This window comes from Theropithecus gelada, chromosome 20 (assembly GCF_003255815.1).
Source record: "Theropithecus gelada isolate Dixy chromosome 20, Tgel_1.0, whole genome shotgun sequence".
Classification (NCBI taxonomy): domain Eukaryota; kingdom Metazoa; phylum Chordata; class Mammalia; order Primates; family Cercopithecidae; genus Theropithecus; species Theropithecus gelada.
Window position 1 is genome coordinate 12,551,047 of NC_037688.1, and position 21,811 is coordinate 12,572,857.

The following is a 21,811-nucleotide window of genomic DNA, read 5'->3' on the forward strand; positions in this document are numbered from 1 at the left end:
TTTTTCTCTCCTATTTTCTACTTTCTTTCAGATCAGTAGAAAATTTTATAGTATATGTATTTTATAGAGATGGGGTTTTGCCATGTTGCCCAGGCTGGTCTTGAATGCCTGAGCTCAAGCAATCTGCCTGCCTCAGCCTCCCAAAGTGCCGGGATTACAGGTGTGAGCCATCACGCCAGGCTGAATTTTATAATATTTCATTTTATCTCTTCTACTGGATGTTTAGTTATTCTTTTTTTGTTGCATTTGTGTGTGTGTGTGTGTGTGTGTGTGTGTGAGAGAGAGATCTAGAGATTACAATATGCATACTTATACTTTTCCATGAATTAACATTTTACCACTCAGTATCTAATTTTAACACTTCACAGCAGTATCATTCATTTACCCTGACCTTTTCCATTGAATAATTATTTATACATTTTTTCTTGTACATATTACAAAAACCTAATACATTGCTATCGCTTTGCTAAATTATATTTTTTCCAAAAAAAAACCACAAGAAAACAATGTCCTATACATTTCTCTACCTAGTTGCCATTTTGGGAACTTTCCATTCCTTTGCAGAGGTCATATTTAGTTCTTTTGTAGTGATCCCAAATTTTATTTTCTTGAAGACCTTCCTTGATCATTGCTTTATCAATTCTGTTAAGAAATTCACTCAACTTTTATTGTTCTGAAAATGTCTTTATTTTCTCTTCATTCTAAAAAAAATTATAATTCTTGCCTAATGTAGAATTCTAGGTTGTCAGGGTTTTTTTCTCTCTGCACTTTAAAGATGTTATTCTTTTGCCTTTCGACTTTCATTGTTAATGAGTCAGCAGTCATTCCTTTCTTTCCCTCAATGACAAGGTGCATTTTTTTTGTTTGTTTTGTTTTTGAGATGGAGTTTCACTCTTGTTGCCCAGGCTGGAGTGCAATGGTGTAATCTCGGCTCACCGCAACCTTTGCCTCCCAGGTTCAAGAGATTCTCCTGCCTCAGCCTCCTGAGTAGCTGGGATTACAGGCATGCACCACCATGCCTAGCCAATTTTTTTTTAATTTTTAGTAGAGATGGGGTTTCACCATGTTGGTCAGGCTGGTCTCGAACTCCTGACTTCAGGTGATCCACCTGCCTCAGCCTCCTAAAGTGCTGGGATTACAGGCATGAGCCACCACACCCGACTGACATGCTGCTTTTTCTCTGGCTGCTTTTAAGGTTTTATCTTGGAATTGGTTTTTAGAAATTTGCCTATGACATAGGCATAGTTTGAATTTATCTTGCTTGGAGTTTGCTGAGCTTCTTGTATTTGGGGAATAATATTTTTCACCAAGTCAGGCATGGTGATGCACACCTATAATCCTAGCTACTTAGGAGGCTGAAGCAGAAGGGTCTCTTGAGCCCGATAGCTCAAGGCCAGCCTAGGCAACATAGATAGACCCCCATCTGTAAAGATAATATGTATATTTTTTCACCAAAAGTTGAAAAATTTCAGCCCCAAACTCCATCTTTTCGGACTCCAATTACATGTATGTAAATCAGTTGATATTTTGATGACTCACAGATGACGGAGGCTCGTTTTAACCTTTTTTCTGTCTGTATTTTGGTTTGTACATTTTATTTATTTTTCCCTGTCTTCAAGCCCACTGATCTTTACTTTTGTAGTGTCCAATCTGCTGTTAATGCAATGACATAATTTTTAAATGTTTCCAGATATGGCATTTTTAAATTTTAGAGTTACTGTTAGGTTTTTCAACAATATTTATTTCCCTGCTGAGGATTTCCAGCTGGTCACTTATTAGGTCCATATTTTTCTTTTCTGTTGATTTTTGTTTGTTTTCTGTTTATTTGTTTGTTTTTGTTTTTGTTTTTTGAGATGAGGTCTTGCTCTGTCACCTAGGCTAGAGTGCAGTGGCACAATCATGGCTCATTGCAGCCTTGATCTCTGAGGTCTAGAGATCTTTCTGCTCACCCTCCTGAGTAGCTGGAACTACAGGTACATACCATCATGCCCATCTAATTTTTTATTTTTATTTTTGTAGAGATGAGGTCTCACTGTATTGCCCAGGCTGGTCTTAAACTCTTGGTCTTAATTGATCCTCCTGCCTCAGTCTCATCTTTTTCTTTATATGCTTAACCATAATTTTTAATTTCCATAGGTTTTTGGAAACAGGTGGTATTTGGTTACATGAGTAAGTTCTTTAGTGCTGATTTGTGAGATTTTGGTGCACCTGTCACCTGAGCAGTATACACGGAACCCAATTTGTAGTATTTTATCCCTCATCTTCTTCCCAACCTTACCCCTGAGTCCCCAAAGTCCATTGTATCATTCTTATGCCTTTGCATCCTCATAGCTTAGCTCCCACTTATGAATGAGAACAAATGATGTTTGGTTTTCCATTCCTCAGTTACTTCACTTAGAATAATAGCCTCCAATTCCATCCAGGTTGCTGCAAATGCCATTAATTTATTCCTTTCTACGGCTGGGTAGTATTCCATCATATATATATATTTATACCACAGTTTCTTTATCCACATGTTGATTGATGGGGATTTGGGCTGGTTCCAGATTTTTGCAATTTCAAATTGTGCTGCTATAAACATGCATATGTATGTATCTTTTCGGTATGCCCGGTCCTTAACCATAATTTTGATAGCTGCTTCAAAGTCCTTGTCTGCTAATCACAACATCTCATCCTTTCTATTACTTTTCTCCAGGTTATTGATCATATTTCCCTGCTCCTTTGCATTTCTAGTAATTTTTTATTCTATACTAAACATTATGGAAACTACATTGTGAAGAATCTGGATTTTTCTATATTTCTTTAAATAGTTTTGAGTTTGGTTTCTACAGTCAATTAATCTGTAAGTAACCTGATCCTTTAGATCAAGTGGATGGGGAGGGGTGGGGTTCAAACTATCACTTACGGTCAAATTTGGCTCACTACCTATTTTTGTAAAAGAAATATTAATTGGGATGTAGCCACATTCATTTGTTTATGTGTGGTCTGTGACTGCTTTCACACAACAGTGAAGTTGAATAGTTGTGACAGATGCCATATAGCCTGCAAAGCCTAAAATATTTACTATCTTGCTCTTCACTTTGGTTAGGTCTCTAATTGCCCTACTCCTAAGGCATGACCTCTCTGGGATCTTAATTACTTAGGACAAACACACACACACACACTTTGATATGCTATGGATCTGTGTCAGCACCCAAATCTCATGTAGAATTGTTGGATGTGGGGCCTGGTGGGAGGTGATTGGGGCAGTTTCATATGAATAATTCAGCACCATCCCCTTGGTGCTGTTCTCATGATAGTGAGTTCTCGCAAGATCTGGTTGTTTAAAAGTGTGTAGCTCCTCCCCACTCTCTCTCTTGCTGCTGCTCCTGCCATACGAGAGGGACTTGCCTTCCTTTCACCTTTTGCCGTGAGTGTAAGTTTCCTGAGTCCTCCCCAGAAGCTGAACAGAAGCTGTTATGCTTCCTGTACAGCCTGCAGAACCATGAGCCAATTAAACCTCTTTTCTTTATAAATCACCCAGTCTCAGGTATTTCTCAATAGCAATGAAAGAACATACGAACTCACAGTTGTTCTTCTCTGCCTCTTTGGTCCCCCAAATACATAGGGGCCATCTGCTCAGATTTCTGGAGCTCTTTCTATGTACATATTCCTGTTCTCTAGTAACCTGCTCCCAAAATTTCAGCTGCCACACCAGCCCTGAACCCTAATTTTTGCCCCCCTCAGATCATAAGACTTTTGTGCTCTGTTGAGCTTTATCTCTAGGCACCCTGAGCCAGAAAGCTCGTCCAGGCAGAAAGCCAGTGTGCATGTGGGACCCATCTCATGCGCTTCTCTTCTCTGGGTCACAGTCCTGTCCTCCCTGTGATCTAACACCTGCGAACAGTCACCTCGTCAATGCTGTCCAGTCTTATAGCTGTTTGCAGCACCATAACTAGTCCGATGCCGTTAGTTTGACATGGATGGACATAGGAATCTTTTGCCTGTTTGTTTGTTTGTTTTTCGGACCAGTGCGGTGGCTCACGCCTGTAATCCCCGCACTTTGGGAGGCCAAGGCGGGCGGATCACGAGGTCAGGAGATAGAGACCATCCTGGCTAACACGGTGAAACCCCGTCTCCACTAAAAATACAAAAATTAGCTGGACATGGTGGTGCGTGCCTGTGGTCCCAACTACTCCGTGGGAGACTGAGGCAGGAGAATCGCTTGAACCCGGGAGGCAGAGGTTGCAGTGAGCCGAGATTGCGCCACTGCACTCCAGCCTGGGTGACAGAGCAAGACTCTTGTCTCAAAAAAACAAAACAAACAAAACAAAAAACAGTAGATGTTGGCAAGGATGTGATGATCAAGGAACACTACACTGCTGGTGGGAATGTAAACTAGTACAGCCACTGTGGAAAACGTGTGGAAATTCCTTAAAGAACTAAAAGTAGAACTACCATTTGATCCAGGAATCCCAACAGCCCTCCTATGATCTTATTATCCTACAGCCTTCCCTATTCAGTGTAAAGCTCCCTGGAAGTTACTTTTACGTTGTCTCATTTCACTGATTTCTTTTCCCCTCCCAGAAATATTAAATTTCTGGCTAATGACATCCTCTTAGCTTTGTGATGAATATTGTCAACTCATACGGCACTTACCTATGTTGTTACAAATTTCATAATCTCCAGGCAGTTTTCGACTCTACATGTAATGGAGTTCATAGTAGACCTAATTTTTGAATTTTCAAAATTGGAAACCCATCATTTTGGAATCATAAACATGACTGAATTCTAGGGTAGGATTTAGAATTGGTGTTTGGGAAAAAAACTTTCCTCTTTTCCAGGGAGGTTCAGTTTGAAGGTTGTTTTAGTTGACAGTGTATAGAAGACACAGACCTACCCGGCCAGGCGTGGTGACTCATGTCTGTAATCCTAACACTTTGGGAGGCTGAGGCGGGTGGATCAGCTGAGGTTGGCGGTTCGAGACTAGCCTGACCAACATGGAGAAACCCCGTCTCTACTAAAAATACAAAATTAGCCAGGCATGGTGGCACATGCCTGTAATCTCAGCTACTCCGGAAGCTGAGGCAGGAGAATTGCTCGAACCCGAGAGGCGGAGGTTGCAGTGAGCCGAGATCACGCCATTGCACTCCAGCCTGGGCAACAAGAGTGAAACTCCATCTCCAACAAAAAAAAGAAGACATAGGCGCCTACCCATGGTTCTTGGTAGAATTCCTGAATTAGCAAAGTAATCAAAATGCAGATACTTCATACTGAGATACTTCGTACTCTACTTGATAATGCATGTGGCATATTTGAACAGAACTGTGCCCCTGAAAAAGCTATAAACCTCTTTTCCCATGAAATCTGAATTTACACTAATATTGGTCTGAAAAATACTTATCGCTCCTGGGAGATGTCTGTGTGTTCCAACCTAAACATTGCTCACAAGAGATTGGAAATTATGAAGTTGACAACCCACTCACCCTTTTTTCTAGCAGCCCAAAGGACTGTGATAAGAAATTGCACTGGGTTTAGTATATTACTACCTATATTGAACTCTTAGAGTCCCATACATGGTATCATTGAAGACCAGATAACTTTGAGTTTGGACAAAGTCCTGTGGACTTCTGGGTTCATCTTGTCTAGGCCACGAGAACTTAGTTTTATATATATATATATATTATATATTTTGAGACAGAGTCTCACTCTGTGGCCCAGGCTGGAGTGCAGTGGCCCGATCTCGGCTCACTGCAAGCTCCGCCTCCCGGGTTCACGCCATTCTTCTGCCTCAGCCTCCCGAGTAGCAGGGACTACAGGCGCCCGCCACCACGCCCGGCTAATTTTTTGTATTTTTTAGTAGAGACGGGGTTTCACCGGGTTAGCCAGGATGGTCTCGATCTCCTGACCTTGTGATCCGCCCGTCTCGGCCTCCCAAAGTGCTGGGATTACAGACTTGAGCCACCGCGCCCGACCCCGCTTAGAGACATGTTAACGGTGGAGCACAGGTTTTCCCAGCAAGGGAATAGACATTTCTTTGTCGATTCCGCTGAGACAGGAAAGGAGTTTAGCCTTACACTGGAGGAGAAATGTCTTCTCCCTCAGGCCAATTTGGGCCTGGAATCAGAGGAAAGAAGTTGCTTGGAGATAACAGGAATCGGGGCAAGTTCAAGTAGGCTGATGGCAAAAGATGAAGCCCTAAGTGAGGTCAAGTCAGGGCTGTGAGTTCAAGCAGAGACACCTGTAGTATTAGTGGGGCAAACAACTTGTCCCAGTTTATCTGGGACTGTTCTGGTTTTAAAATGGAAAACTCCTGGGAACTCCCTTAGTCTGGGGCAAATTGGGACACTTTGTCACCCTAGGTATTAGGAATAGTTATTTGGTGCCCTTTGTGTTGTACAACTGATCCCCCAAGACTTCAGTCTGGTTAGAAGTCTCAGCTCCAAGCCAGGCGCGGTGGCTCACACCTGCAATCCCAGCACTTTGGGAGGCCAAGGCGGGTGGATCACCTGAGGTCAGGAGTTCTGGACCAGCCTGGCCAACATGGTGAAACCCCGTCTCTCCCAAAAATACAAAAATTAGCTAGGCGTGGTGACGCATGTCTGTAATCCCAGCTACTCGGGAGGCTGAGTCAGGAGAATCACCTGAACCCAGGAGGCAGGGGTTGCAGTGAGCCGAGATCGCGCAGCTGCATTCCAGCCTGAGTGAGACTCCATCTAAAAAAAAAAAAAAAAAGAAGAAGTCTCAGATCCATTTTAGCTGTGCTTTGGGAATAGAGGGAGGGGACTGCATCCATTTGTAAGGATATGTAGTCTAGGGAAAGCTGTGGCAAGCCTGAGGGGGCCCAACAAGGTACTCTCAGCATCTGGTGCAAGGCAGCTGCCTGGGACTGAGTAGTAACGGGTTTAGGGGAACACGTAACGATCTTCAGAGGCCCCAGGAGAAAAACGAAGAGGGGTCTATGGGATAGGATGAAGCCGGGACTTCCTGTGGTACAGAAGGATGGGGGCTTATTCTTTGAGTATTAAACAGAAGTCCTGACCTTGAAGCTGGTGAACTTGGCAACATCTGGGTTACATATACTTCTAGGTGTCTTCCTATATCATATGGAGAAACACATGCCAACCTCAGAATTGATTTTCCATTCATGTCTCTGTTACCAAATATATAAGTGATATTTTTCATTCCTAATATCACGGTTCCAGTGTAGCCTATACATCAAGCTCTTGTTCAGTGGAAGAAGTTGGACAATAGTCTTGAGAATGGACTCGACCACTTCCTAGTTATAGGACCCTAGAAAAATTTCCTAAGTCTTCAAAACATCATTTTCACAACGTCTTCCAGTCCTTAGAATTCTCTGAAGAATTACGTGAGATACTTTATATCTATCAGGCTGACTTATGACTTCTATGGGTTCCTGGCACTTTGCCTTTGTGGATCCCTTCCTCCATAAAAAAGTATTAAGGCACAAATACCATCCAAGCAGGATTCATTATTATATTCATTATTGTTATATTCATTATCATTTAGTATATTAATTTTAAATTTTATTTCATGTTATGTTATTTTTTATTATTCTTGTTATTATTTTGACACAGAGTCTTGCTCTGTTGCCCAGGCTGAAGAGCAGTGGCTCAATCTTGGCTCACTGCAGCCTCAACTTTCCAGGGCTCAAGCAATCCTCCCGCCTCAGCCTCCCAAGTAGCTGGGATTACAGGCACATGCCACCACACCCGGCTAATTTTTTTTATTTTTTGTCAAAATGCGGTTTAATCACATTGTCCAGGATGGTCAGGGCACAAGGGGTCCTCCCACGTCAACCTCCTAAAATGCTGGGATAACCGGCATGAACCACCATGCCTGGACTAATTTTTAATTTTACATATTGTGATATGTTAGTGCATTTTATTATTGTTTTCCATTTTTTTCTGACTTGAGAAACATTAAAATTGAAATGTTTTTGTGAGCTCACTCACTGTGCCTCCTGTGTCTCTTAAGTCCGCCCTGATATCCAGCGCCTGGGACAGGGTGAGCACATAGTAGGTGCTGCACACAGTTTTTGTTCTCTTTCTCTTTCATCCACATCTAAAGCAACATTTTCAAAAACTCCAAGTGGCAAATTAAAATTTAAAAAATAAAGTCAAAAGAAAATGTTCTCCAAGCCAGTGGATATCTGTAACAGCAGGTTTCACTTACAGTGAATATCACTTTACTGCTTTTAACAAACTTCAAAGAAAATGTTGTAAGGCCATTCATTCTACATGTCTGTTTCACATCAGTCACAATTATATTCCAGCTTCACTTCTCTCCCCTTGTTATACCTCATAAATCGTGTAACCAGAATGTATGTGTAGTATATGGATTACATTAGGAATTGTCAGAAGTAGCCTGATAGTCAGGATCGGCAGTGGCCCCCCCAACTCCGGCAAATCCGAACCCTGGGAAGGTATGTTAATACCCGCACCCGCAGTCATTAGAAGAACCGCAGCTCAGGGAAACGGACCCATTTCCTTAACAGTCTCTCTAGAGAACTGAAATTGCCATTGCCACATTTAAACCATCCTGCCCCAGCTCTCCAACAGATATGTTCGTTGACCTGTTGAGCGGTCATACAAAAATAAAAACAAAAATCAGATTTGCAGTGGAAATGAAACCTCGTGTGTGGCACGCAGGGTACATGCAGGTTTCCAGAACTGGTTAGTTGAGCCCCCGAGATGCCGTTTTGGCATGCAGAATAAAATGCTGTTATCCTAGAAATGCTCTCTACCAGCGCCTCTCAAAGAAGCAAATGTCTCTGGATTTCCAGACTTCACTGTTGTCTGCTTTTTCATTCATGGCAAAGACTCCTGGATGACAGCAGCCACCCTTCTCATAAGGAAATGACTGAGAGATGAGATGGCAACTGGGGGCCCCTCTGGCAGTCATCTGGCCAGGGCAGAGCGCTTTACCTCCTCTCAAACCCTCCCCCTCCCGGCTTTGATACTTTCTCCCCACACAGTAAAGATCCAAGGAAGTTGCCCATCAATGGCAAGCACATTTTTCCGTTTGAAAGATGCAGTAAAAAGAAGTTATATGGTCAAAGAATACAGATTCCTTGTTCTAAGTGAAAGAGCTTAATAGATTTATATTTATCACTCCCGTTACATCTATAAGATCATTGAAATTCAAGACCATCTCATTTATCTGGCAGTGGTTGAGAGCGAGCTGCTTCCCACATGTGGCTTTTTCTGATAACCCACACTTTATACCCTTTGAAGCACCAGCACTTGTTAAAATGGAATCTTTTTTTTTTTTTTTGATAGAAAGATTTCCGAAATGTCACACATGTTTCCCAGCCTTTTAAAACAGATTTTCCAGTGCATGGGGAGGCATGATGGTGAAGGAATTCTAGAATCAGACAGATGGGTTCATATGAAACTCTGACACTGCCATGTTGGTCATGAGACCTTGAGCAGTTTCAAATCTCTGGGTGTTGTCATGTTCCCATTCATAGAGATGGATGAAACTCTGAGACATGCCGGGAGGCTAAGTGACCTGCTACATATTGAAAGTGTTTAATGTGCTACTGGGGAAATATTAACCATTTTTTAAAAAAAGAGGGTAAGGCCAGGCCAGGCTTGGTGGTTCATGCCTATAATCTCAGTATTTTGGGAGACTGAGGTGGGAGAATCATTTGAGCCCAGGAGTTTGAGACCAGCCTAGGCAACATAGTGAGACCTCATTTGTACAAAAAAAATTTAAAAGTTAGCCAGGCCTAGTGGTGCGTGCCCATACTCCCAGCTACTCAGAAGACTGAAGTGGGAGGATCATTTGAGCCCAGGAAGTTGAGGCTGCAGTGAGCTGTGATTTTACCACTGCACGTCAGCCTGGGTGACAGAGTGAGACTCTGTCCCTAAAAGAAAGAAAGAGTGTACTAGAAAATAAATGTGTAATGAAATAAACAAAATTAATAAGCAAAACCAACGTGTTATAAAATGGTAATAACCTGATAAGCACTGCTATGACCTAAATATGCCTTCAGACTTTTTAATAAGCACAGTTAACTTCACCTATTCTAAATGGTCTCAGCTCAAAATGCCTTTAGAGTTTCTTACCTTTTTTCAAGTTTTTTTTAAGTTTTTTGTTTGTTTGTTTGTTTGTTTGTTTTTTCAGATGGAGTTTCGCTCTTGTTGCCCAGGCTGGAGTGCAATGATGTGATCTCGGCTCACTGCAACCTCCGTCCCCTAGGTTCAAGCAATTCTCCTGACTCAGCCTCCCAAGTAGCTGGGATTACAGGTACCCGCCACCACACCCAGCTAATTTTTGTATTTTTTAGTACAGACGGGGTTTCACCATGTTAGCCAGGCTGGTCTCGAACTCCTGACCTCAGGTGATCCACCTGCCTCAGCCTCTCAAAGTGCTGGAATTACAGGCATGAGCCACCACTCCTGGCCTAACTTTTGTTTTTACAATCAATGGATCTCCCTTCTCACTGGGTTCAGTGTCTACCTGTGGCCATAGCTCCTCTAGGATCTTCTTTCTAACATCCTGTGAGATGAGAAACCACATAAGCCAGTTGGCTAGAAGCATTTTTCAGTAAGAGTAAGTGTGTTCTAAAGCATGGCTTTGGGTATTTTTTTTTTCCCTGAGGGGCGGGGAAGTATGACTTTTAGTGCATCGTATTTGTCAAGATGAGCCAGGTTTTGCTGCAAGAAAAAAAAAAAAAAAAAAAAAAAACTCCAAAATCTCAGGTGGCTTCACAGAGTAAAAGTTTATTTCCCATTTATTTTGTGTGTCCACCTGGGTTGCAGAAGGGCTCTATTTAGCATGGTCGCTCAGGTACACAGGCTGACAGAGCCTCCATCTCAATCCACGCTTCCACGGTCCCCACAGCAGGGGAAGTGAACATGGTAAATTGCCTAGGAGGTCTTACAACTTCTGCAGGAAATCACATATGTCTTCATGCTGACATTTCACTGGCTACCACAAATGACATGACCACACTTCTAGAGAGCAGACAGATACAATTCTATCATGTGCTGGCAATGGGAGTTGAGGAGAGCTGGGTAATCTCACATATAGCTCTGGTTTACATATTTTAGCTAATAATAATCCCAGTTTATATTTACTGAGTGCTTTTATTCCATGCCATCTACTGCACTAGCTGCTTTACAGTCACAGGTACTTTCCCTGTTTTTATACATGAGAAAATTAACATGCAAACAAGTTAAGGCACTTGTCTATAGCCATACACAGAGTAATAACATGGGTAAACTGATATTCAAACTGGGTCTGTCTGACACCAAACTGCATGTTCTTAACCAACATTTTCTGAATCTCAAATATGTTCTAGATCACTGAGGTTGATAAATAACCTTGAAATAAGTGACTCATGTTATTGTTATGTTTGACTCATGCTATTGTTGTGTTTGTGAAATTTATCCATGGAAGAATGGTCAAAATTTCCTTTGTTCATATTCTTTTCTCCATTGCCTTTCCCTAGTAGGATGGCTTTCAACTTAACAAATATACTTGGAGCACTGACTATGTACTTATCTGTGAAACACTCCAGGAGGGATTCTAGGGCAGGGTATAATCAACACCACAGTTCTTGATTTCTGAGGGTCTATAATCTTTCAAAGAAATGATACTGAATAAAAGTAAATACTTTAAGATGAAATGTAAAATATAAGATAGTTTGTAAGAGAGTTAAACAGAACAGTATGATGCATTGTGTGCTACACATAGCTCTATTTGCTGTTGTCAATGTCAGGAAATAGAAAGAAGGGCCTTGATAAATGAAGATAACTTGGACAACAAAGGTGTGCATCCTAAAATAAGCAGAGGATGTATGAAAAATAGGAGACTGGCTTGATGAGGGTGAAAACTGTGTGTTGGGAGGAAGGGAGGGAACTAAGCTGGCTGGGAAACATAGAGCCAGGTTACAAAGAGCCTTGAATACTGGTAGAAGGCCTGGCCATGTCCCCTAGGCAAAGAGAAAGAGGATACAAGGCATATGATATTTCTCTTTTCCTATAATGTTTTAAAAAATGTAAAATATTTCAAAGAAAGTTGAAGTTTACCTTGCCTACTCATCCCTTTCTGGTCACAGTCACCTCTCCTCTCTCCTAAGAGGAAACTACCATCATGATTTGGTGTGTAATATTCCAGTTCACATTTTAATATTTTCCCCCACAGGTATGCAAGTTATAAATTCTATTTCCATCCTTTTACCCATAAATCCATGACTACCCATAAATTAATATTCCCACATATAAATTAAAGTCTAGAATTAATATTGCTTACTTCCTTCTAAATAATATACATTTTAACTCTCATCTGCCCTCCAATCTTCCATGGTTTTGTTGTTTAGAAATTTACTTCTATCTTAGTTTCAAACACTCACAAAAAGTCATTTTAATTATACTATTGAGAGCTTATTTAGATTTACCAACACATTTACCCACTTTTAAAGGTTTCTTGCATCCCTCTTCTTTTCATGGTAATCTTTCTTCTTGCCAAAGTATATCTTGATATAGATATATATGTATATGCCAAGTACTACTTGAAGACCAGGCACAGTGTCTCATGCCTTTCGGAGGCCAAAGTGAGTGGATCACTTGAGGTCAGGAGATTGAGACTAGCCTGGCCAACATGACGAAACTCCATCTCTACTAAAAATACAAAAATTACCCAGGGGCGGTATTGCATGCCTGTAATCCCAGCTACTTGGGAGGCTGAGGCAGGAAAATCACTTGAACCCGGGAGGTGGAGGTTGCAGTGAACCAAGATTACGCCACTATATTCCAGCCTGGGCAGTAGAGTGAGACTCTGTTTCAAAAATAAATAAATAAAGTACTATTTGAAAAGAGTAGCCTTTTGATGTCTGAAATTGACTTTATTTTATTTTCACCCTGAAATATAGTTGAATATAGATATGCGAGAATGCATGTCTTGGATAGTGAAAATTATTGATTATTATCTCTTTGCTTTTTATCCTTTCATTTTTTTCTGTTTTGCAACTCTTAACATATGGAAGACTATCTCATTTGATTAACTTTTGAATCTTCCATCTCTTTCTTTCTCTCTTTTGTTGTATTTTGGATAATTTCCTCAGATCTGTCTTTCCGTTTACTTATTTGCTCATCAACCACATCTATTTTACAGTCCAACTGTTCTATTGAGGTTTTTATTCCAATTACTCATTTTTTCATTTTAGAAATGTTTTCCTCCAATCTGCCTGTTGTTTTTAAATTGATTTTATTCTTAGTTTATGATTGGTGTTCCTTTTTTATGTTTTGAAATGCTTTAAGTCTATTTATTTTAAAGTCCTTTTTAGATTGTTATTCTATTACTCCCAGCTCTTGAGATGCAAATTCTCCCATTTGTTTCATCTGTTGGCTCTGCTTCACTGTGGTTTGCTTCCTTATGTGACTTCTTTCCTTATTTCCTTTCTGTAAACTCATCCTGATGAAGATGAAAGTGAAAGAAGACCCCCATGACAGTTTCATGCGCTCTACAACATTTTTGTGAGGTGCCTTTGAATATACCAATTCTGACAAGATTTTAAGTTAATTTCTTAGTTTTGGGTCCCTGTACATAAGTAAGGAGAATTCAGATCGTACTCATGACACAAATTCATTTCTTTTGAGTGATGCCTGTTACTCTCGTGGCCTTGAAAAACTACAAGCTTTCCTGCTATTCCCCTAGGCTAGTGGGTGGTTTCTTTAGTTCCCAATTCAGAGGATATTAGTCAGCTCTTCAGAAATCCTGGCTTTATGCAGGTAGCCTGGCCCCTCCTCCTGACTCTCTGGGGCTCAGGCCTACAGGATCCTGTTCACAGGGCCTCTAAAGTTTCAACTGTTAAGGTCTCACTCCTATCCTGGTTCACATGTAAGTATTTGTATTTTACCTCCCTCTGATCACTCTAACTTTGGGCATCTTCTTTGCATCTGGCACTTGAGGCTTTCCCTTTCTTGGTTTTCAGTTTGAGACTGTATTAACAATGGTGGAGAGGGTATTTTTATCAAAATTTATATATGTGTGAAGTGGGAGGGTTTGTTTGTTTGTTTTAATCAGCTCAGATTAGCACTGTTGAACTTCAGCTATGGAAAAATATTTTAAATGAAAAACTACACAGGACTTGGCAACTGATCACATATAACTTACTTAGTTTGCATTCCCTCTCCCCATCCTCTTGCTGTCTACTTCCCGAAAGGAGATTTTGAGACGAGGACTTGAGAGTAAGTTGTTAATATTGAAGATGGGGCAGGGCGTGATGTCTCACACCTGTAATCCTAGCACTTTGGGAGGCCAAGGTGGGTGGATCACCAGGTCAGGAGATCGAGACCACCCTGGCTAACACAGTGAAACCTCGTCTCTACTAAAAATACAAAAAAAAATTAGCCAGGCATGGTGGCAGGTACCTGTAGACCCAGCTACTCGGGAGGCTGAGGCAGGAGAATGGTGTGAACCCAGGAGGCAGAGCTTGCAGTGAGCTGAGATCATGCCACTGCACTCCAGCCTGGGCGACAGAGTGAGACTCCATCTCAAAAAAAAAAAAAAAAAAAATTGAAAATGGAAGAAACATCAGTAGAGAAGTAAAAAAAAAAAATTAGACGGGTAAGGGAAAATGGCCAATAAAGGGTGTTATCAATCCAGTTACTGTTCTAGAAACTGGAACATAATTACCCTGGGGAAACCCTACGTGTTCGGTTATCCTACTCAAGAGGTAAGGAAGCTATTATATTGATACTAACTATTGTATGTCACTGGTGGAAGGTGCTTCCAGTAGGTAACCCACCAACATTACAGCCTGTCATGTAGATGGAATAGCTTAGCTGGTGAGTTCTGGCTTGAAGTTCCTTATGTGGTTGCGTTTAAGAAATGGGCAGGGATTTAGTAATCTGAAGGTTAGATTGAGGCTGCAGGACCTGCTTCTAGGATGGTTCACTTGCACGACTGGCTGGTCTGTGCTGGCTGTTAGTTGGAGGCCTCAGTTCCTCACCATATCGACTTCTCCATTTGACTGCTTGAGTGTCCCCACAACAAGGCATATGCCAACCCCAAAATGAGTGATCCAAGAGAGACCATGAGACCACAGGGACTTTTATGGCCTAGTCTTAAAAGTCACACTGGCATTTCCACCACATTCTATTTGATAGAAGTGAGTCAAGTCATAAAGTTTGGCCCACGTTCAAGAAGAGGGGAGGGAAGTATATAAAAAAAGTGTGAACCTATTTTTAAACCATCAGAGCGGACAAATCAGGCTTTGGCAATCAGAGCGAGTTCTCAGGCAAAGAAACACAGGTGCATTTGGAATTCATGTAGGCTAAAGTGGCAAGGAGGACGGAGGATGGTTGGGACACCAAGAGTGTCCTTTCCAGGAATAAATAAAGATAAGTCCAACCCACTTTTAAGGTGTAGGGAAATAGACTTGATCGTTTCATGGGAGGAGCTGCAAAGAGACACGCTAAAGGACATCGGGATATGAGTGAAGATCCAGGCCATCTTTAGAATCAATGTACTGCAATCACTAAGAAAGAAAAAGCACTTCCAGTTAGATTATGATACTCCATGGATTATAAGATGTATCTCAGTTTCAGGCCAGGTGGAGTAGCTTATGCGTGTAATCCCAGGACTTTGGAAGTCTGAGGCGGGCAGATCGCTTGAGGTCAGAAGTTCAAGGCCAGCCAGGCCAACATGGTGAAACCCCGTCTCTACTAAAAATACAAAAAGTAGCTGGGTGTGGTTGTGGGCACCTGTAATTTCAGCTACTTAGGAGGCTGAGTCAGGAGAATGACTTGAACCCAGGAGGCAGAGGTTGCAGTGAGTTGAGAGCATGCCACTGTACTCCAGCCTGGGTGACAAGAGTGAAACTCCATCTCAAAAAAAAAAAAAAAAAGTATCTCTTTCAGACATACTCATATGAAAAAAGTACATCTTAGAATCAACAAATATAGTAGTTGTACAAAGAATTTCAGAGTTGTACATATACAGTAGCTGCAGAAACCAAACATCTCTAACTTTTGTTTTCCATCTTACATAGATGTCATTAAGAATTAAGCATAGACAGTAGGATGATGATGGTATGGAGATTTAGATTTTAGCCCTTACCAGGCCATATCCTAGAAGTTGAATAAGTCATTTAATCGCTCTGGGTCTCAATTTTCATATCTGCAAAATGGAGATAAGGTACTGCCTTGACTTTCCCACAGATCAATAAAAAACAAACCCAAAATAGCTTTAAAATTAAGATGTCATTGAGATATAAGGTGCCATGAGTGTGCAGAAGCAGCTATAAAATTCACAGATAGCATGAAAGAAAATGAACATTTTTGTTCCCTTGGAAGCTCAAGAGAGACAAAATTCCTGATTCCTTATGGTGCTAATCATACTGGACTGATTCCCACATTTTATTTTATTTATCTATTTAATTAATTTATTTATTTTTTTGAGATGGAGTCTCACTTACTCTGTCACCCAGACTACAGTGCAGTGGCACAATCACTGCTCACTGCAACTTCTGCCTCCTGGGTTCAAGTGATTGCCCTAATTCAGCCTCCCAAGTAGCTGGGATTACAGGTGTATACCACCACACCCAGTTAATTTTTGTATTTTTAGTAGAGACAGGGTTTCACCATGTTGGCCAGGCTGGAACTCCTGATCTCAGGTGATCTGCCCACCTCAGCCTCCCAAAGTGATGGGATTACAGGCGTGAGCCACCACGCCCAGGCTGACCCCCACATTTTAAAGAAATATCTTTGTTTAAAGACCAAATTTTTAGAAACGGAAGAAGGCAGTGGGGACTTGAGTGTGATCCTACACAAATAGATCTTGCACATAAATGAAGATAAAAAGCAATTGGACAATTGGTCATTTTCTAGCTGGTGCAATAAACCCGGGCATAGGAGAACCATACACCTCTTTGGCTGAGCTGGCAAATCTAGGTGTTGGTCACACATGGCCATTTCCTAGCAGTGTCTGCTCAAGCCCAAAAAGAGACAGCACTTGGGGCTTTCAGTCAGAAAAACCCAGCTGCCACTTGGGCTGCTGAAAGCTCCCAATATAAAGAAATGACACACACCTGAACAGGTCTGATATATATTCCTTTCTGCAGAGGGCAGTCGAATACATTCCTGGGCCATTCATCATGTTGCTAAAATTAGATCCTGCTTAGAAGGAATGATATATTACTGATTACATAATAAAGATAGCTATATTTCTCATGAGAAACAGAAGGGAGAGATACATTTAGGCATAGGGCAAATATATCCTTGATATGAAAAATGGATTCATTAAGTATTTAATCTTTATACCATTCCTGTGAAATAAATGCACACATACATCACACGTGTTTTAAAGTGACTTGATAATTAATATTGTTACACTTGAGAAAAATTCTGGCTCTCCACGGAGAAGTCATGTCATGAGTCAGAGAGTGCAGGCTGAGGCATGCCCTCCACCGAACGGTTTGTCTGCACTCTAAAAGCCAAGTGAACCATTCCATCTGTATGAAGAGAGTGAGCCCTGGATTTGCGTCGTGATGTCATCTCAGGTGGGTGAGGCCCAGAGGGAGTCGCTGGGGCTTTTCTGAAGTAGTACATTTCAAAGAGTCCGTAGTGATGACGGCTGAAAATATCCTCTCTACAAGAGACAGCTTTCATTCTCCTTTGTTTGCAAAAAAACAAAACAAAACAAACCATCAGTTGCCTCACATCTCATTCTAGTTCTCTGCAACATCCTTACCATACAGGAAAAAAATCTCACATTTTAAAAAACTTGTACCCTTAGTGGAGGCATTTCCAGATATCCTGTGATGATATTCTGACTTAAAACAAACATGAGGGTGTTTGGTTGAAGTTTAAACAAACACACAGATTTGTAGCACCTCATGTGTCAAAGGTCAGCAAAAACAAATCTGGGTGAAACGAAAGAGCGAAATAATTCTAAGAACAATAGCTATGAAGAGTAGATTGATCTAACTCAAATTTATCCTAAAGGGATTACGGTTAGGAGGAAAATGCTAACAAGTTATAAAAGATTAAAAGCTCATTACTTGTATGTTTATGTTACAGAAAAATAGCATAGGCTTTGAAGTTAGATGGGCTTGAGTTCTTGTCGTGGATCTGACATGTACTAAATTTGCGAGTTTCAGGCAAGTAATTTAACCTCTTGTGAGTTCTTTGTCCTCAACTGTAATATAAAAATCAAATTGCTCTGACGATACTGTCCTAAATATTGATGGTGTGTACAGTATCTAGCACAGTGCCTGATATAGAGCAGGAAGTCAACAAACATCTGTTGCCTTCCATTCTCCATCCCCTGGAGTCCGCCCACTTAGATGAGTCTAGGAAGGTAGTGGCAGAAACCTTTCCCAGCTCTCAGTGACATCATCATCATCATCCTCATCACAATGCTTCTCTCTACTTTACCAGGCTGTCAATTAAAATTCTAGAGGTAACAGGAACACATTCGTGGACAAAGGTTTACGTCTCTTTCATGCTACATGTCCATTGCGAGTTAGCAGATAGCTGTGCTCACTTTAGACACTCAGGGACCCAAGGTTCTGCCCTCTTTTGATGCCACCATCCCAACATGAGGTTTACAATTGACTGTGGGAAGAAAAGAGCATCAAAATAGAGCAGTGGCTTTTCATTGCTTCCACGAAGAAGTGCTATATGACACTTCTGCTTACATTTCAAAGGATCAGGGTTGTCAATCCACCCAGGTCCCTAAAGAAGAGGCAATTCAGAGAGTTGAGGCTCCTGTGGAGTAGCAAAATGATGACTAGAATGCACCCAGTACACCCAAGTCCAGGGAGGCGTCCAGTAACCCCAACTACAGGTGCCATAACCCTGACTCCCCGGCTTCCCTTCCTGGGAGGATGCAGCTTTGCATGCGGCCCGCCAATCTCAGCCAGGATCTAATCCAGGCCCATTCTTTCCCCTGGTTCAGGCTTGTGAGTGGCTTTCTGAAGTTTTGATTATTAACCTTTCTAAATAATTCCTATGCTCTTCTCAAGTCACATCTAAGTTGTCAAACTTGCAGATGCTTCATGGCAACATGATTGTTATTTTGTCACCAGATGCACCTTACTGTCACCTCACATCAAATTAGATGCCCTGTGTAGCTTATGTTCCTACAATTTTTGCTTCTTTCCCAGAAATACTTAATCAATATCTCCCTTATTTGCCAGTGGTTGACTGATTGCATTATTGGCCCTTATTTTTCACTCCTCCCTTCTATTCAGGACCCTTGACATGTGATTTTGCATGACCTCTTGCTAAAGAGGTGGAGTTTATTTCTCTATGAATAAGAAAAGTGGCTAAAAGCTTCATGGAAGGGCCTATGTTCAAGGAGATTGACCTGTCAGGGGGTTTGAGAGCAGTAAGAGTTTAGAGGCTGAGAAGATTCCGGAAGGAGACTCCACTGTGATCCTGTGTGGTTTAATCTGATGGAAGCGGGATCCCAGCTGGTGGTTCTGGACACGAGGAACAATGTCTTGATTCTGTGAAGAAGAGGTTACAGGAGTTAAGCCAGAGTGACCAGACACCGGACAAGCAGGCTGAGATTTGGTCCGAGGGTCCAGGAGGGCATCCAAAAAACAAACAGAAAATCTAGACAGGAGACCAGCAACCCTGTGGGGCCTGAGAAGAGGGTGCCCTGCTGGCACTGCCAGGCTCATCGGACACCATATTGAGATAGGAAGTCTTTTTCCAGAAACCACCGACAGTGGGAAGGGGGATCCTGAACTTTCTCTAAGTTCAGAGCTGGATGAGAGTCAGGTCCTCTAACTTAGAAGGCCATGGAAAGCAGGGGCTACAACTGCCACCCTGGTCACTCACTTTTCTCAGGAGTGGACACTAGGAGCCTTCGGATCCAGCGGCTCTCATCCTGGGTGCACACGTGATCACCTGGCACATTTTTTAAAATGCTGTTGCCTGGGCTGCCCCCCACCCCCAACAAGATTCTGACTCGATTGGCCCTGGTAAGTGGAATGTATTAGGTTGCCGCAAAGGTAACTGTGGTTTTGCCATTACTTTTAATGGTAAAAACTGCAATTATATTGCTCCACCCTATGTTATTATTATTAACAATATGACACCTGTGTTGAAAACACATATCCAGTTGGCTGGACCCCAAGCCTTCCTCCTGGTACAGGCCTTTACACTGATCTTTCTAAACCACAGTTTAATTAGGCACCTTAATTACCATTTCTAAAGAAAAAAAATTAATGATGAAAATAACTGTTTTCATCTGTGGATTACACACACAGTCATTTAAAATATATAAATTGACCAACAGAAGCCCTTGTCTCTAGCCATGACTTTTGTTGTATGTATTTTTTTTTTTTAATACTGTGTTGTGTATTACTTGCTGTGTTGCCCAGCTGGGGCACAGTGGTACCATCACAACTCACTGCAGCCTCGACCTCCCAGGCTAAAGCGATCCTCCCACCTGAGCCTCCAGAATCTTGAGACTACAGGCATGTGACACCACACTGGGCTATTTTTTGTTTATTATTTGTAGGGTCTCCTTGTATTGCCTAGGCTGGTCTTGAACTCCTGGGCTCAAGCTATCCTCCCTCCCACAGCCTCTCAAAATGCTAGGATTGCCGGCCTGTGCCACTGCGCCCAGCCCTCTAGCCATGTTTTTCATGTGCCCCGCAGTCAAGAGCTGATGCCTTGCCAAGACAGGGAGTGCATCGTAAAACCTCAGAGTAATTTACCTTAAAGAGATTTTTTTTTTTTTTTTTTTTCAGTTTGAGAGCAAGTACTAAAAATATGGAATGCTTCACGAATTTGCATGTCATCCTTGTGCAGGGGCCATGCTAATCTCTGTATCGTTCCAATTTTAGTATATGTGCTGCCGAAGTGAGCACAAGAGATTCTTTAAAATATTCATTTTATTTTTTTTAATTTATTTATTTTTGAGACAGAGTCTTTCTTGCTCTGTCATCCAGGCTGAAGTGCAGTGGTGTGATCTCGACTCACTGCAACCTCTGCCTCTGAGGTTCAAGGGATTCTTGTGCCTCAGACTCCTGAGTAGCTAGGATTACAGGCATACACCACCAAGCTAGGCTAATTTTTATATTTTTAGTAGAGATGGGGTTTCGCCATGTTGGCCAGGCTGGTCTCAAACTCCTGACCTCAAGTGATCCACCCGACTCGGCCTCCCAAAGAGCTAGGATTACAGGCATGAGCCACCACGCCCGGCCTAAAATATTCATTTTAAAGAAGAACATAGCAATTTAAAAATGACAAAATATTAGCTTGTCTATCTGTATTTATTCATTCACACCAAACCCAAGGACTCTATCATTCTTTTTTTTATTCTTTTTTTTTTTTTTTTTTTGGAGACAGAATCTTACTCTGTCACCCAGGCTGGAGTGCAGTGGCACGATCTCGGCTCATTGCAACCTCCGTCTCCCAGGTTCAAGTGATTCTCCTGCCTCTGCCTCCGAAGTAGCTGGGACTACAGGCACGCACCACCAAGCCTGGCTAATTTTTGTATTTTTAGTAGAGACAGGGTTTCACCATGTTGGCCAGGCTGGTCTCAAACCCCTGACCTCAGGTGATTCGCCCGCCTTGGCCTCCCAAAGTGCTGGCATTACAGGCATGAGCCACTGCACCCGGCCTGGACTCTAGCATTCTTAACACAGAATATTGCATGCTGAGAAAAAAAACAAGAAAATGCTAGGATACATTGCAATGCAGGGTTCTTTTGGATCTGGGGTCAGGGCAGGCTTTGCAGAGACAGTGCCTGTTGATTTCAGGCCTAGATGAAAAACAGGAACCAACCTGGTGACCAACTGGGGAAAAGCTTCGCAGGCAAAGGGACCCAGCATTCT

At 41.9% G+C, this 21,811-nt stretch overlaps 1 non-coding gene across 1 annotated transcript; it reads right to left on the bottom strand.

The window, feature by feature from the left end:
* Positions 1–20,738: 20,738 nt before the first annotated feature.
* On the bottom strand, positions 20,739–20,842 carry LOC112614920. The gene has a single exon (XR_003117216.1). It is a non-coding gene; the product is annotated as a U6 spliceosomal RNA (small nuclear RNA).
* Positions 20,843–21,811: the final 969 nt, after the last annotated feature.